This window comes from Chiloscyllium plagiosum, chromosome 31 (assembly GCF_004010195.1).
Source record: "Chiloscyllium plagiosum isolate BGI_BamShark_2017 chromosome 31, ASM401019v2, whole genome shotgun sequence".
In the NCBI taxonomy this organism is placed as follows: domain Eukaryota; kingdom Metazoa; phylum Chordata; class Chondrichthyes; order Orectolobiformes; family Hemiscylliidae; genus Chiloscyllium; species Chiloscyllium plagiosum.
The window spans coordinates 38,268,109-38,284,170 of record NC_057740.1 but is presented as its reverse complement, the minus strand read 5'-3'; the positions used below and the strand labels follow the sequence as shown (position 1 = coordinate 38,284,170).

The following is a 16,062-nucleotide window of genomic DNA, read 5'->3' as shown; positions in this document are numbered from 1 at the left end:
GGGGAGTCCAGAACTAGAGGGCATAGGTTTAGGGTGAGAGGGGAAAGATATAAAAGAGACCTAAGGGGCAACTTTTTCACGCAGAGCGTGGTACGGGTATGGAATGAGCTGCCAGAGGATGTGGTGGACGCTGGTACAATTGCAACGTTTAAGAGGCATTTGGATGGGTATAAGAATAGGAAGGGTTTGGAGGGATATGGGCTGGGTGCTGGCAGGTGGGACTAGATTGGGTTGAGATATCTGGTCGGCGTGGACGGGTTGGACCGAAGGGCCTGTTTCCATGCTGTACATCTCTATGACTCTAACTGCTGGAAGATCTGAAACAAAAGCAGAACTTCATGGAGAAAGTCAGCACGTCTGGGGAGAGAGAAAGCGGAGTTAATGTTTCGAGTCCAGTGACCCTCCTTCAAAACCTGCTTTCTCTCCACAGATGCTGCCAAACCTGCTGAGTTTATCCAGCAATTTCCATTTTTCTAGCAACAGAGCCACGACCAAAGTCTGCAAGTGTTGAGCTTGGGGTTAAAGTTTGGAAGGGAAATGGTGTTATTTTGTGTTGTGTCAATTTGCCTGATGACCCCAGCGTTTGGGATGCTTATTACGAGGTGCTATGTAATGCGAGTTGTTGTTGTAGCGGTGACATTGCACATGAGTGTGTTTTCGGCAATCGATGACGGCCAAAACCAGCGAGGTACTTATCAAACGTGTTTCCGTGGCCATGGGTCCCTCACTGTGGTTCTGTCACTGCCTGGGTCACAAACTGATTGTAATCCATCCACAGTTTCAGTTTAAGTAAGCAAAGTACCAACTAGTCTGCAAGTTAGTGAAATATTGGTGACTAACCAGCTCCCTCACTTATGTCCACTTTCCTTTTAAACTGGGGTGGGGGCGGAGGCAATCCACTATCCTACCCCCACCCAGTCAGGCTCCCACACCATTAGGGGTCAGAGATCACCACAAGCAGTGTCTGATTACAAGCAGAAATGGCTGCTAATAGCAACTAGCAGTGAGGTCCCAGAAACCCACTGGGATTAACATCATAATTACCCTTTTTGAAGATGTTTCACATGTAAGACAGCAGGGATTCATGAGGGAGGCCCATAATTACCTCTAGAGATCTTGGAATGGGCAACAAATTGGTGAACTTGTCATCGACACTCCTCACAATACATTTCTTCTTCATGAATCAGCCACGCAAGGTCTGCATTGATCCTGCTCTGGGAAGAGATTGTTCCACCTGAATCCGATCCTAGCTCTCTTTTTCTCTCTCGCTGTCTCTCTCTTTCTTTCTCTCTCGCTCTCTATCTTTCTCTCTCTCGCACTTTCCTTTTCTCTCTCTCTTTCTCTCGCTCTCACTTTCTCTCTCGCTCTCTTTTTCTCTCTTGCTTTCTTGCTGTCTTTCTCTCTTTCTCGTTGTTTCTTACTCGCTTTCCCATGCTCTTTCACTCTGTCTTACACTTGCGCTCTCTCTCTCTCACTTTCACTCTTTCACTCTCTTGCGCTCTCTATCGCTCTCTCGTGCTCTTCCCAACTTGACCATTTTAATCGAATGTTCACATTTATTCCCATTTTGCTGTGTAGCTCAATTTGCATTGCCTGTCCTCCTGGCAGTGAGGGTGTGCTGCACTGTTAGAGGTGTCAGATGTTTGTGTGATTGTAAAGTCACCATAATGTAATCAGACCAAGGGGCTGCTCCCTCATTACAGAGAGATGGGTTGTTAAGTAGACATATGGTGTCTTAGCTTTAATTGGTAGAGGGATTGAGTTTCAGAACCACGAGGTCATGCTACAGCTGTACAAAACTATGGTGCAGCTGTACTTGGAGAATTGTGTACAGTTCTAGTCACTGCATTATAGGAAGGATGTGGAAACTTTGGAAAGGGTTCAGAGGAGATTTACCAGGATGTTGCCTGGTATGGAGGGAAGGTCTTATGAGGAAAGGCTGAGGGACTCGAGGCTGTTTTCATTCGAGAGAAGGAGGTTGAGACGTGACTTAGTTGAGACATATAAGATAATCAGAGGGTTAGATGGGGTGGACAATGAGAGCCTTTTTCCTCAGATGGTGATGGCTAGCATGAGGGGACATAGCTTTAAATTGAGGGGTAATAGATATAGGACAGATGTCAGAGGTAGTTTCTTTACTCACAGAGTAGTAGGGGCGTGGAACGCACTGCCTGCAACAGCAGTAGACTTGCCACATTAAGGGCATTTAAATGGTCATTGGATAGACATATGGATGTGTAGGTTAGATGGGCATCAGATTGGATCCGTGGATCGGTGCAACATCGAGGGCCAAAGGGCCTGTACTGCGCTGTAATGTTCAATTACTGTTGGTGGTTTAACCTGAGGGTCACCCTGCCTCAGGCGAGGGGAGAGATTTGACAAGGAGAGTCCTTCATGATAACCTCAGGTGACATGGGAATTGAACCCACACTGTTAGCATCATTCAGCATCACAACCAAGCTCCTAAGGTATTGGAAAGGGGTTGCTATATGACCTTGTGCTGTGCTGAGAGTCCTGTCTGTTGAGATAAATGTTACCATTTCTCATTATTGTTTGACCCAGGGTCGATGGATTACCTGCTGCTGTTAAAAGACGAAGAACATTGAAGAACGAGGGATTGCACAGCCAGGTTCACCTGATGTTGTCCCGACACTGGAGGGTATTGGGCTAGAGAGGACTGCGCTGAGCCCTCTGGCTGACCGTCGATGTATGAGGTCAGCACCTTTGCCAAAATTTGGCAAACCACACCATGTGTATTTTGGTGTTCCTGCCGTTTATGACATACAGACCTCTCGGGGGATTGGGACTTCATCTCTTTCAGACTTCACATCTGCCTGACGTTTGTCTTGGTTGTGATTTTAAGACACCATATTTGCCTGTTCAGCATAGACTGTCGCTATGGTGACTGGCTGAGGAAGCACATTTCAGCTGGTAATGGTAGGTTCTGATAGCAGGCCCCTTCCCCACCAAGGAGGACCAGGACAGGGGATGCATGGAGACACCCTCACCTCCTGCTCACCAGCCATTGCAGCCCAGAAATGTATCAACCACTGCTTCACAGTTACTGGGGTCGCCATTCCGGAACTTTCTATCTGGCTGCATTGAGAGTGTGTGTCCATTACACAGGCTGCGACGTATCATCATTCGTTTGGAATCGGACAATAAACGTGAGCCCTGTCAATGATGCCCATTTCCTGAGGACTGGAACTAATTCCTTCTTAGCTGGTGACCATTTCCAACTTCCTTCTCTCCTACAATCGACAGACTTTGAATACCTAAACTTGGCACTATCTGATTGGGCACAGTTACTGGCTTCACTCTGACACACTCGACCCTATGCCGCTTGGTCCAGTCACCATTCTGTGCAGCGTGCAGCTGAACTGGTCGGGATTTCCCCTTTGTTTGCTGTGATTCTGTTGACCTAGATTGGGGGAAGCAAACCCCTCTAGCTATATAGTTTTGCACCTTGTGTTTTCCAACTTCGTGATTTTGTCATTTGATGACTTGTTTTCTGTATTTATTTTTATGATTGGTGGTTTCTGAGTCTTCACAGGGCACCCGGTTACTTTTCTTTTACAGTGTTGTCTTGATATCTTGGTGTGAACTGACTGGTTTTCCTCAGCTGACAAAACTGTTGTTGGGAAAACAAAAGGCCTGTGGTTCTGAATTAATCAGTTGTAATTGTTGAGCACTGTGGCCTAATCTCGTGGAAAAAATGCCAGCAACAGAAACTTTCTGTGGGACTTCGGTAATTTGCCAGAGCAAGCCTTTCCCTGGATCCAGAGTGAGAGGGATTTCCATTGTAGTTGAAAAGTTCCAGAATTCACCCTTTAACTCTCCCAGTGATTTAGCAGATAAATGCACAGCCTCTAGATCCAAGGGAGTCACCTGGACGATAAAAGTGCTGTACTCTCTACCTGGGCCTGTTCTGGTGTAGGCCTTACCATTAGCTTTTATTGCCTTTTGGGATGGGCAGTGGAATAAAATGACCTGCTTTTAAAGGGAATGCCTGTTGATGACACGGGCAGGGCAGCGTGGACCTGCATGGGTTGTGATGACCACCATGTGGAATAGCTCTCCACACTCCGGTTTTGAAAGGTCTCCGGAACTGAACTAAATGGGGTGAAAAGGACCAACTGGCTGACAAATTAGAGTCGCCATAGTCCCACTCTGTCACTCGAGAGAGAGAGAGAGAGAGAGAGAGAGAGGGCTGGTGATGGTTTAACCTGAGGGTCACCAGACCTCTGGTGAGGTTGAAGGGGAGTGACCATCGTCATAACAGCAACCACTGTGGGAGTTGAGCTCCTGGTAACGGCATTGCTCTGGATTGTAAACCAGCCTTCCAGCCACTGAGCTAACCAATCCCCTACCATTGTAGCAGCAAAATAGTCGTTATGGTCAAATGTATTGATTTGGCGAGATTCATTGGCTGTTTTCCTGTCATTTGTGTTTCACTGGGGTTTAGGATCACCGAGCTAACTAGTTTTCACATTTTAATTGAAGCCTCCAGTTGCACCCGGACAAATTGTTGTTAATGGCACAAACCATTTCATTGAATGATTCAAGACGGACTGCACCTGAAACGTTAACTTCCTTGATCTTGAGTGTTTCCCACATTTTGCATTTTTGTCATTCTGTCTGTTTCCCGGCCGTGATTATTTTTGACCACCTGATGGCCATTGGTACCCTCACTGTGCCAGCAAGTCCAAGCCCCTGGCTAATAACGAGCTCCTGGCTAATACCTGGCAGATGTGGTTTCAGGTACCGCTGGTGGGATTTAAATTAAATCGATTTTTTAAAAATCTGGAACTGAAAGCTTCTCTCCACAGTGGTGGCTGTGAGCTGTCACAATTTGTCCTTTCTGAAAAAACCCATCTTGCTTTCACTCGTATCCTTTTAGGAACTGAAATCAGTCACCCTTACCTGGTCTGGTCTGGTCTACATGTGACTCCAGTCTCATGACAGTGAGGTTCACTCTTAATTGCCCCCTGACATGGTTCCAGCGAGTCACTCAGATCGAAGGTCATTCGGGATGAGCAACAAATGCTGGACTGGCCAGTGGTACCCACGTTCTATGAAACTATTGGTTGCATTTAAATCTGCCCCCTTGGGTGATTTGGAACAAATAAATGATTAGCAAACTGATCTGTACAGCTCTCCCTCGAGCTTCAATTAATTATTTATGCTTGAGGCGTTTTTTTTTCTTTTGAGAGGATCCAATTGATTCAAATCAGAGGATTTTAATGAGTAATGCTCAAGAAATCATAAGCATATGATTTTGTTCCAACAATGTTTATAATTAGTCTGTGCTTGTGTCAAGCAAGACTCGGCAGCAGAACGTTCTCTCGCTGGAAATTGGCCTTGAAATGTTCTGCAACTTCTTATTCCCCAGCCTTTTTGACACCTACCTCTTTGACTAAGCTTTAGGTGGCTCAGTGTCAAATTGCGTCTAGCACTCCGTTCCTGTGACACACTTGGAGGTCTTTTACTGTGGCAAAAGGTGCTACATAAATGCAAGTTTACTTCCCATTGGGAAAGGGGTTTTGTAATCGCCCCACCTGTTTTCTCCGCCTCACCGACTGACTCCAGTCTGTGTCACAGGTTCTGCTGTAGGCCCAGGGTGCACTCTGCTTTTGACCCTCCTAACTTTGCAAGTCCAGCAAGAACATAGAGGTTAAGCCCTGGCAGAAGTGAAGTGACTCACTTACCTCACAGGTATGGGCATAGCCAGAACTGTAGTGTCAGGGGCAACCCTGGATGTGCATTAAAATAAATGTTAAACAACCACTGACCTCCTCTCATTGGCAAGGCGTTTTGCATATTTTTGCCTTTCACAAACTCGCGGCTTGTTAGTGACTCCCTCATCACATTCTGCCACTTATTACTGCTTGGTGTATGAGAATATCCGGGGGTGCGATCATGTGGTTAACATCATAGAATCCCTACAGATAGAGGCCATTTGGCCCATCGAATCGGCACTTACCCTCCAAAGACCCAGCCCACCGCCCCACCCCCCCTATCCCTGTAATCCACGTTTATCTTGGCTAATCCACTTAACCTGCACATCTTTGGACTGTGGGAGGAAACCAGAGCATCCAAAGGAAATAGTCTGAATGAATTACTTTTTGCGTCTTTTTCTCTCTGAAAGAAGACCCCCTCCTACCCACCTCGATCCCCACAAATACTGATGATGGAAACTATCGACAGTTTCAGAACGAAATCGAGTAGGATTCTTGATGGTTACAGGGATGCAGCAGGGTAATCAGACTGTCTGACTAGTTCTGTCGAGAGCTGGCATGGACTGGGGCCAAATGGCCACCTCTTGTATTGTTAAGCCTCTAAGCCACTGCGGTCATTGCAAACAAGATAACATTGTTACAACTCTTTGAGCAGGAAGAGTTCTTTTCTTAAATTCTAATCTATCTGTTTTAAGACTCTCCATGTGTCTTGTGAGAATGTTTTTGAACTTTTGGATGAAGGAAGCAGTTGAAAATGTTTTTACTGTAAAATATTTTTCCAACTCTATTCTGGGTATACTGTTTTATTTTTACTGCAAGTGCAGGAAGTTGAATGAGGATTTATTTCTTGTTCCATTTGACCTGGACAGTTGGAGACTTTATTTTCTGTCTGTGACTATTTCTGTGTTCCGTAACTTGTGGATGTGTTTTTAATTTATGATGTCCTGTCACCTAGATTCAGTTGAAGAGTTGATTTCTGACAGCCTGGTGCTGTGTTTCAGATTTCAATAAATAGTCACCAAAACTCCAGGCTGTTTGTGTGGTTTTTATTTATGCAATCACCCTCATTTTGTTTTGAATCTGCCAGAATAAAACACAATTTTAGATTTTGAATATTACTGGAAGGCAGACCAATTGCTGAGACACTTATTTTTTTTTTGCCAAGATACAGATTTGAATATAAAATGCTTAAGTCCAGCACCTCCTCCCATAGACCTGTGCTTCCCAAACGTTTTCCATTGTAACCCTGTTTTGAGGTTTAAATTGTTACAACTCCCTCAGAATGTGGGAAGATATATGAATCCGGGGATTGTCTTCTTAATATTCATGACATGTGGGTGTCACTGCCTAGGCCATCATTTATTGCCCAGAGGGCAGCTAAGGGTCAACCACATTGCTATGGGTCTGGAGTCACATGTAGGCCAGACCAGGTAAGGATGGCAGAGTTCCTTCCCTAAAGGGCATTAGTGAACCAGATGGGTTTTTCCCGACAGTTGACAATGGATTCATGGTCATCATTAGTCTCTAATTCCAGATATTTATTGAATTCAAACCCTACCATCAGCATAGAAGGGTTCAAACCTGGGTCCCCAGAACATTGCCTGGGTTTCCAGGTTAACACTCCAGCAATGAGGAAGCTCTGGCCCTTTAGAATCTTACCCCATTGGGTCAAGTGCCAATAATTCTCTCCTTTGTCTCACGGGTAGGTGCTGTTATCAGGGAATGGGACTAACTTTGAGTTAAACACTTGTTACCTCCTTTAAAATGAAAAATTGATCAGGAGAATCACAAGGATGACTTTTGTTTCCACTAGTTCACAACAAAATACATTTGCCGCTAGCTCAGTATCATGGTGGTTCTGTGGTTAGCACTGCTGCTTCACAGCGCTCAGAACCCAGGTTCAATCCTAGTCTTGGGTGACTGTGCGGAGTTTGCATATTTACCTTGTATCTATATGGCTTTCCTCCCACAGTCCAAAGATGTGCAGTTGAGGGTGGATTGGCCATGCTGAATTCCCCCAGAGTGTTCAGGGATGTTTAGGTTAGGCGCATAGAGGAATTGAGTTCCGGAGTCCTGAGGTCATGTTGCAGTTGTATAAGACTCTGGTGCGGCCGCATCTGGAGTATTGTGTGCAGTTTTGGTTGCCATACTATAGGAAGGATGTGGAGGCACTGGAACGGGTGCAGAGGAAGTTTACCAGGATGTTGCCTGGTATGGTAGGAAGATCGTATGAGGAAAGGCTGAGGCACTTGGGGTTGTTTTCATTGGAGAAAAGAAGGTTTAGGGGTGACTTGATAGAGGTGTATAAGATGATTAGGGGTTTAGATAGGGTCGACAGTGAGAATCTTTTTCCACGTATGGAGTCAGCTATGCCGAGGGGGCATAGCTTTAAATTAAGGGGGGGGGGGGGGGTAGTTATAGGACAGATGTTAGGGGTAGGTTTTTTACTCAGCGAGTCGTGAGTTCATGGAATGCTCTGCCAGTAGCAGTGGTGGACTCTCCTTCATTATGGGCATTTAAACGGGCATTGGATAGGCATATGGAGGATAGTGGGCTAGTGTAGGTTAGGTGGGCTTGGATCGGCGCAACATCGAGGGCCAAAGGGCCTGTACTGCGATGTACTTTTCTATGTTCATTCGTCAGGGGTAAATGTAGAGTAATAGGGTAAGGGAATGGGTCTGGGTGAGATACTCTACAGAGGGTCAGTGTTGACCTGTTTCAACACTGTAGGAATTCTATTCTATTCTTTGTATAATTGTTCATCATAGAATCAGTGCAGTGCATGGAGAGGCCATTTGGCCCATTAAGTCTACCCTGGCACTTCAAAGACATATCCCACCCACCTATCCACTATGGACAATCCATCTAACCTGGCCATCTTTGGACTGTGGGAGGAACCCAGAGGGAACCCATTCAGGAAGAATGTGCAAACTCCACACAGATAGTGGCCTGTGGCTGGAATCGAACCTGGGTCCCAGGTGCTGTGAGGCAGCAGTACTAACTACTGAGCCACCATACCATCTTTTAATGGGAAAAAAACACATTTAGTTGAAGTCTTTTTGTTTTGGTCTCATCAGGACAATTCGCAAGAATACAAATGAGAACATTTATTCTCTGAGGGGAGAGTGCTGATTGGTTGACAGTGGACTATGGAAAATGCACCAGACAATGATGATTGACAGTTAACGCCCCTTAACTGTCACAAGTTAATAAAGGTTCATTTATTAATGAAAGATTTAGTTAATGTTTTGTTCCATAGCTCTTCCCCCTCCCACTGCCCCCCTGAAAACTTTATTCTCAATATTTACGCATTGTCCTAAACCTCAAACAAAAACAGAAATTGCTGGAAAAGCTCAGCAGGTCTGTGGAGAGAAAAAAGTTAACATTCCTGGTGGAGTGATCTTTCCTAAGGACACCTGATTGTTGTGTTTGTTTCTGATTTACAACATTCCCAGTCCTTTCGATCATTCTACACCTTTCCATTTACTCCCCCAAAGTCTGTTATTTCCCTTTGATATTTTATAAGCTGCCATCACATCAGTCAAAGTTCCTTACATTTAACTTTGATTAAAAGGGTTTCTCTGGTCCTGGTGCCTCATGGTAGGCCTCCATGCTTTACAAAAACTCTCCAAAACTAGACTCCTCAATTGCTCAGGGCTTCAGTTTTGCAACAGGATGTGAAGAAATGGTCCATCTTTGAGTTGGCTGCTTCATTGTCACCAGTCTCCCCCCCCCCCCCCCGGCCCCGCAGTTGGCAGCCATGGTTCAGGAAGTTTTGAAATGTTCCTTTTTGATGAGAGGAGGCCACTTCATCAGACAGGAATGTATCTGCAAACCCAGGAATTTCTGAACGAGCCAGTTACAAAGCCAACAGGTTCAGGCACTTTGTTGGAGGGTGAGGAATCTCGCAGTGAGTCATTCAAGAGGAATTTAGTAAAGATTTACAAGGATGTTACCAGGGTTTGGAGGTTTTGAGCTACAGGGAGAGGCTGAACAGGCTGTGGCTGTTTTCCCTGGAGTGTCTGAGGCTGAGGGGTGACCTTATAGAGGTTTATAAAATCATGAGGGGCACGGATGGGATAAATAGACAAGGTCTTTTCTCTGGGGTGAGGGAATCCAGAACTGGAGGGCATAGGTTTAGGGTGAGAGGGGAAAGATTTAAAAGGGACTTAAGGGGCAACTTTTTCATACCAGAGGGTGGTGTGTGTATGGAATGAGCTGACAGAGGAAGTGGTAGAGGCTGGTACAATTACAACATTTAAGAGGCATTTGGATGGGTATATGAATAGGAAGGGTTTGGAGGGATATGGGCCAGGTGCTGGCAGGTGGAACTAGATTAGGTTAGGATATCTGATCAGCATGGACTAGTTGGACCGAAGGGTCTGTTTTGTGTTGTACATCTCTATGACTGTAAGTGGGGGCACATTCCTAATGAAGAGCTTATGCTCGAAACGTTGACTCTCCTGCTCCTTGGATGCTGCCTTGGTGCTTTTCCAGCACCACCTTTTGACTCTGATCTCCAGCATCTGCCATCCTCACATTCTCTGAAGAGACAGAGACACAATCAGGAGAATTACAATTGCATGTGGCTTTTCATGTTTATGCAGGTCCAGAGATGGTGAGTAAAGGTCAAATTGTTAAAACAAAAATACAAACTCATGTTTAATCAGCTTGTGCACAGTCACCGGACATCCCAAAGTGCTTTAAGGAAACAATTCAGTTTCTGAAATATTCCATTTGTTGGAATCCCCGTGGTGTGCTGAAACAATTAATTTGAACACTGGATGCAAAATAATTCTGCTCCACTACTTCTCGAGTGTTTGCTGTTTGGGAGATCGAACACTGAAAATGGTGAGAATCTGGAAGTTGCTGTCACAATCAGGGCTTCAAACAATCCGCCAGCAAGCCAAGCAGGTAGAAAATGGAGGAACCCGGAACTCTGCATCATGGGTTCATCGAAACATAGGAATAGGCCATTCGCCCCTTTGAGTCCTCTCCACCATTCAACACGATCATGGCTGATCATCCAACTCAGCCCCCCCGGTCCCACTTCCTCCCCCATACCCTTTGAGCCCTTTAGCCCTAAGAACAAAGAGATTCTAAAGCGGTGGATGGAGAATAGTGTGGATCTTGCAGCCGCTCCTGAAATTCAGGCTTACTTCTAGATTTCTTATAGCAATTACATTTCAGTAGTATAAGATTTTTATTTTGGTAAGTACATGAATAGGAAAGGTTTGGAGGGACATGACTGAAGTGGGTCCCTGCAGATGCTGGAGATTAGGGTCAAGGTTAGAGTGGTGCTGGAAAAGCACAGCAGGTCAGGCAGCATCCGAGGAGCTGGAAAATCAACGTTTGGGCAAAAGCCCTTCATCAGGATTCCTGATGAAGGGCTTTTGCCCGAAATGTCGATTTTTCCTGCTCCTCAGATGCTGCCTGACCCTGTGCTTTTCCAGCACCACTCTAATCTTGGAGGGACATGAGCCAAAGTGCAGGCAGGTGGGACTAGTTTAGTTTGGGATTATGGTTGGCATGGACAGTTTAGATAGAAGGGTCTGTTTCCATGTTGTATGACTTTATGACTACACTATATATCTAACTCCTTCTTGAAAACATGCAATATTTTTGCCTCAACTGCTTTTGTGTGGCAGAGAATTCCTCATCTCAGTCCTAAATATCCTACCCATATCCTTTGGCTTGAACCTCCCCCTCCATCACCCTTTCCTTTAGGGTCTGTACAGGCCTGGGTTTCAAAACATAGCCTTTCTCTGTTCTAGCACCATCACTCTCCCCAGCGGGAACACATTCTCAGTGAAGCGGAAAGCAGTTCAGCAGCACCATTAGCCCCATTATTAGAGCACAGCAGCCGGGCTGCTTAATCAGAGGCTCTGTTTCATTAAGTGTGTGGCAATGAATGGGAATCAGAGAGTGTTTGTTTCAGTTTGTGTGGACCTCTAACCTCACATGTACACACAGCATGTGTCTGAGGCTCAGTATTAAACAGCTGTTCCATTCTATTAAAAAAAAGTAACTTGATCAGATTTCACCAAGAGGCCTCTCTGCCTGCTGTTACCGTCTGAATTCGTCCATTTTTATATCTATTATCACCAATGTCTCTCTCTCTGATTCTAGTTTTTATTTTAATTTTAAAAAGATTTTTAACATCTCGAACATGTTTTCCTGTCTGTCTCCTTCATTCTCTCATTTGCATTTACAGGCTGGGAAGATGATTATTTATAATTGGAATAATAAGAGTTTTAACAGCACAGAAAAAGACCCTTCGGCCCATCATGTTTGTGTCAGTATTAAATCACGGGATATGGATATCCCTGGCTGGACTAACATTTATTGCCCAATTATCAGCGGCACTTGAGAAACTGGTGCTGAGCCAACTTTCTGAACTACTCCTTGGGTGGGAGGGAGGCTGTGGCCGATGCACGCACAATGCCATTAGGGAGGGAATTCCAGGATTCTGATCCAGTGACAGTGAAGGAACAGCGATATATTTCCAAGTCAGGACAGTGAGAGGCTTTTGGGGACATTGCAGGTAGTGATGTTCCCAAATATCTGCTGCCCTTCCCATCTCATCTTCTGCTTGGGCAGCCTATAGCGCAGAGGACTAAACATTGAGTTCTCCAATTTCAAATGACTTCCCTCCCCATCCCCGACTCCCTTCCCAGCCCCTCCCCCTCCTTTCTATTCCTCTGACCGACCCTTCCTTCCAGCTACCAACCATTGACCAACCAGGTCGTACCCTCTACCTGTCTTCACCTATCTCCACCTCACCACCCGGCACCCCCATCCCCTTCATCTGCAGCTCCCCTTACACCCACCCCCAGTCCTGAAGAAGGACTGAAACATTAACTTCTCCACCTCCTGATGCTGCCTGGCTTGCTGTGTTCTCCGGCTTCCTTTTCCGTCGTTGTTATTCTTACAAGGGATGTGGACATCGATGACAAGGCCAGAATTTATTTCCGGTTCCTAATTACTGTACAAATGCTGTCTCTTTTATGGGGGGGGCGGTGGTAAGTCAGAATGAATAACTCACCTCCTGACTCCCCAGAGCCTGTCCCTCATCTACAAGGTACAAGTCAGGAGTGGGATGGAATACTTCCCACTTGCCTGGATGGGGGCAGCTCCACCTACACTCCAGAAGCTTGACACCATCCAGGACAATGCAGCCCACTTGATTGGAACCACATCCACCAGCATCCACTCCCTCCTCCACCGACGCTCAGTAGCAGCAGTAGTGTGTACCATTTGCAAGAGGCACTGCAGAAATTTACCAAGGCTCCTTAGACAGCACCTTCCAACCCCTGTCCCATTTTGAAGGACAAGTGCAGCTGACATCACCATCTGTAAGTGACCCTCCAAGACACTCACTGATCTAACCTGGAAATATATCGCTGCTCCTGCAGTACCGTTGGGTCAAATCCTGGAATTCCCTCCCTAAGGGAATTGTGGGTCTACCTATGACACATAATAGTTCAAGAAGGCAGCTCATCACCACCTTCTCAAGGGCAACTAGGGATGGACTGGCCCAGCCAGCAACTCCCATATCCCATGAGTGAATTTTAAAAGCTCACCATTTCAACAAATCCCTTCCAACAATATTGATATAAACCTCGGCCCAGGACAGACACCTCATCCTGTTGTGTTAGCTTGGTTCATGGCCTCAGGAAGGAGGCCAGAGTGCAATGCCTGGGCTCTCACGCTGTACTGCAAGGTGTCTCTTTGAATGTGGTTCATCTATGAAGCTGTCAGGTGGGTGTGAGAGTCCTCATGACGCTGTTCTGCAGGGACATTCTCTCCAGGGGCCAGAGCCAACATTTCTCACCGGCAACAGATTTTTGAGGATGGCCTGTTGAATCCTACAGTTCATGACAAAGAAAGTAAAAATTCTTGTTAATGAGCCAATGTGGTGAAGGATAACATGGAAGTTGGGATCAGGGCGGAGGTAGAATGTTACTGAAGTGGGGTGGGGGGGGGGAGATATAGGTGAGAGTGTAGGATGCAATGGTATTGAATGATAAATAGAAAACAATGAAACGTAAAATAGACAAACAGAGCAGAATTTAACTGGGCAACTGTGGAAAAGAATCAAATACTCTAGCCAATTCTGATGAAGAATCATTTGATGTGACATCTTCCTTCTGTCTCTCTGTGTCTCTCTACAGAAGATGCTGAACCTACTGAGATGGCCCAGGTATTTTGTGTTTTTATTTCAGTCCCCCACCATTTGCATCAGCAGAAATTAATATTTGATATTGCAGGACTGCCTGTGGGATCTTGCTGTGCAGCATTGACTGCCACAAGGGGGGATAGGCAACAAGTGTCTCCTATGAATGAATAAAGAGAAAAGGTTTCTGGACAAACCAGGACACTTCAAAACAAATTCATGGTTAGCTGTTCAGGACATCAAAATATGTCATAGACACCGGATCAATAACAAGGCGTGTCAAAAAACTGCCCCCATGTCTTTTTTTAAATCTTACTCCTCTCTCATTAAAAATATACCTCCAGATTGAAATCCTCCACGCTAGGGGTAAAAGAAACACATTATTCACCTTATCTATACCCGCCATTATTTTATAAACCTCTCTCAGGTCACTTCCCAACCTCCCACACTCCAGTGAAAAAAATCTCAGCCTGTCCTTATAACTCAAACCCTCTATTCCTGGCAATATCCTGGTAAATCTCTTCTGAATCCTCTCCAGTTTCGTAATATCCTTCTTATAACAGGGTGACCAGAACTGGGTACAGTACTCTAGTAGAGGCCCTTCTTCAGAAGAGTTACATAACTGTTCCTGCAGTAGGTTACTGAGTGATTTCTTTAGTCACTTAATCCTCTCTGTTTACCACTGTAAAGGTGCCATTCACTTGAGACAACTTGAAGGGATTAGTAACTGCCTTGGGCTTGTTGACTAGTAGCCTGTATTAGGTCAGAAATCACACAACACCAGATTATAGTCCAACAGATTTATTTGAAATCACAGGCTTTCCAAGCGTAGCCCCTACATCAGGTGGAGTGAGCTGTATTAGGGGCTCGGTGCATGAGTGCTGAACTATAGTCTTGATATGGAGATGCCAGTGTTGGACTAGGGTGAACAAAATTAAAAGTCACACATAAGGTTATAGTCCAACAGGTTTATCTGGAAGTACAAGGTTACAGAGTATTGCTCCTTTGTCAAGTAGCTGGCTGGTGTTGTGTGTCTTTAAACTATAATCTGACATTGCAACTGTTAACAGCTGGGGAGCACAGTGGAATAGTGGCTGAGTGGGTGTTGGTAAATTTGACACCAGGTAGAGGTGGAGAATGTTACCATGGTGCAGCTTTGGACCAAATACCGGATTCTGACTATCACTGTCTATATTCCGCACTAACCTGACTGATTAATGATTGTAGGCCAAGTGCTGACAAATGTGATGAGAATAATTAGATGGTTGTTTTTGACCAGCGCACACTCAATGGACCGTAGGGTCTTTCCCTGTGTGCTGTAGATCTTGATAACTCAATGGTCGGCTTATAGCAAGAAAAATGTTAGTGTAAAATGCCTCTGCAACAGTACATACAATGTGTGCTGAATATTCATGGCTGTACAACTGGAATCAAACCATCAAGGCACATGGGGTGGCACCGTGCTTCAGTGGTTAGCACTGCTGCCTCACTGTGCCAGGGTCCCAAGTTCGATTCCACCCTCGGGCGACTGTCTGTGTGGAGTTTGCACATTCTCCCCGTGTCTGCGTGGGTTTCCTCCCACAGTCTGAAGGTGGATTGGCCATGCTAAATTACCCCATTTTGTCCAGTGATGTGCAGGTTGGATAAAGTAGCCATGGAAATGTGAGGTTACGGGAGAGGGTAGGACTGGGTGCGATGCTCTTCGGAGGGTCTGTGTGAACTCGATGGGCCCAATGGCCTTCTTCCACACTGTAGAGATTCCATGATCAAGAACTGTTGTCCCAATTTGAGATATAAAATGTCACCTAATGCACTCATGAGAATTACAAAGTAGTATGATCTCAGGGAGCTATGTAACGTAATGGTTATGTTGGTAGAATGATGGATTGGGCCTTGGGATTCAAACCCCATCTTGAGGGAGTTTAAATTCACTTTTTGAATAACAAGCTGGTGTCAATAATGACAACAACCAGATTGTCATGAAAACCCATCTAGTTCACTAACATTCTTTCGGGGAAGAATCTGCCATCCTTACTTGGTCTGGCCTACATGTGACCCCAAATCCACAGCAATGTGGTTGACTCTTAACCAGCTTTTGAAATGGCCAAGCAAGTATACACAGCTTGCTCAAGAGCAATGAGAGATATG

The 16,062-nt window shown here is 45.4% G+C and overlaps 1 protein-coding gene across 1 annotated transcript in view; it reads left to right on the top strand.

Moving 5' to 3' along the window:
• enc3 (ectodermal-neural cortex 3) overlaps positions 1-6,762 on the top strand; it is a 25,476-nt gene extending 18,714 nt beyond the window's left edge. The window contains exon 3 of the mRNA XM_043721420.1: positions 2,563-6,762. The gene's annotated coding sequence lies outside the window, so the exon portion shown is untranslated. The remainder of the gene's footprint in view (positions 1-2,562) is intronic.
• Positions 6,763-16,062: the final 9,300 nt, after the last annotated feature.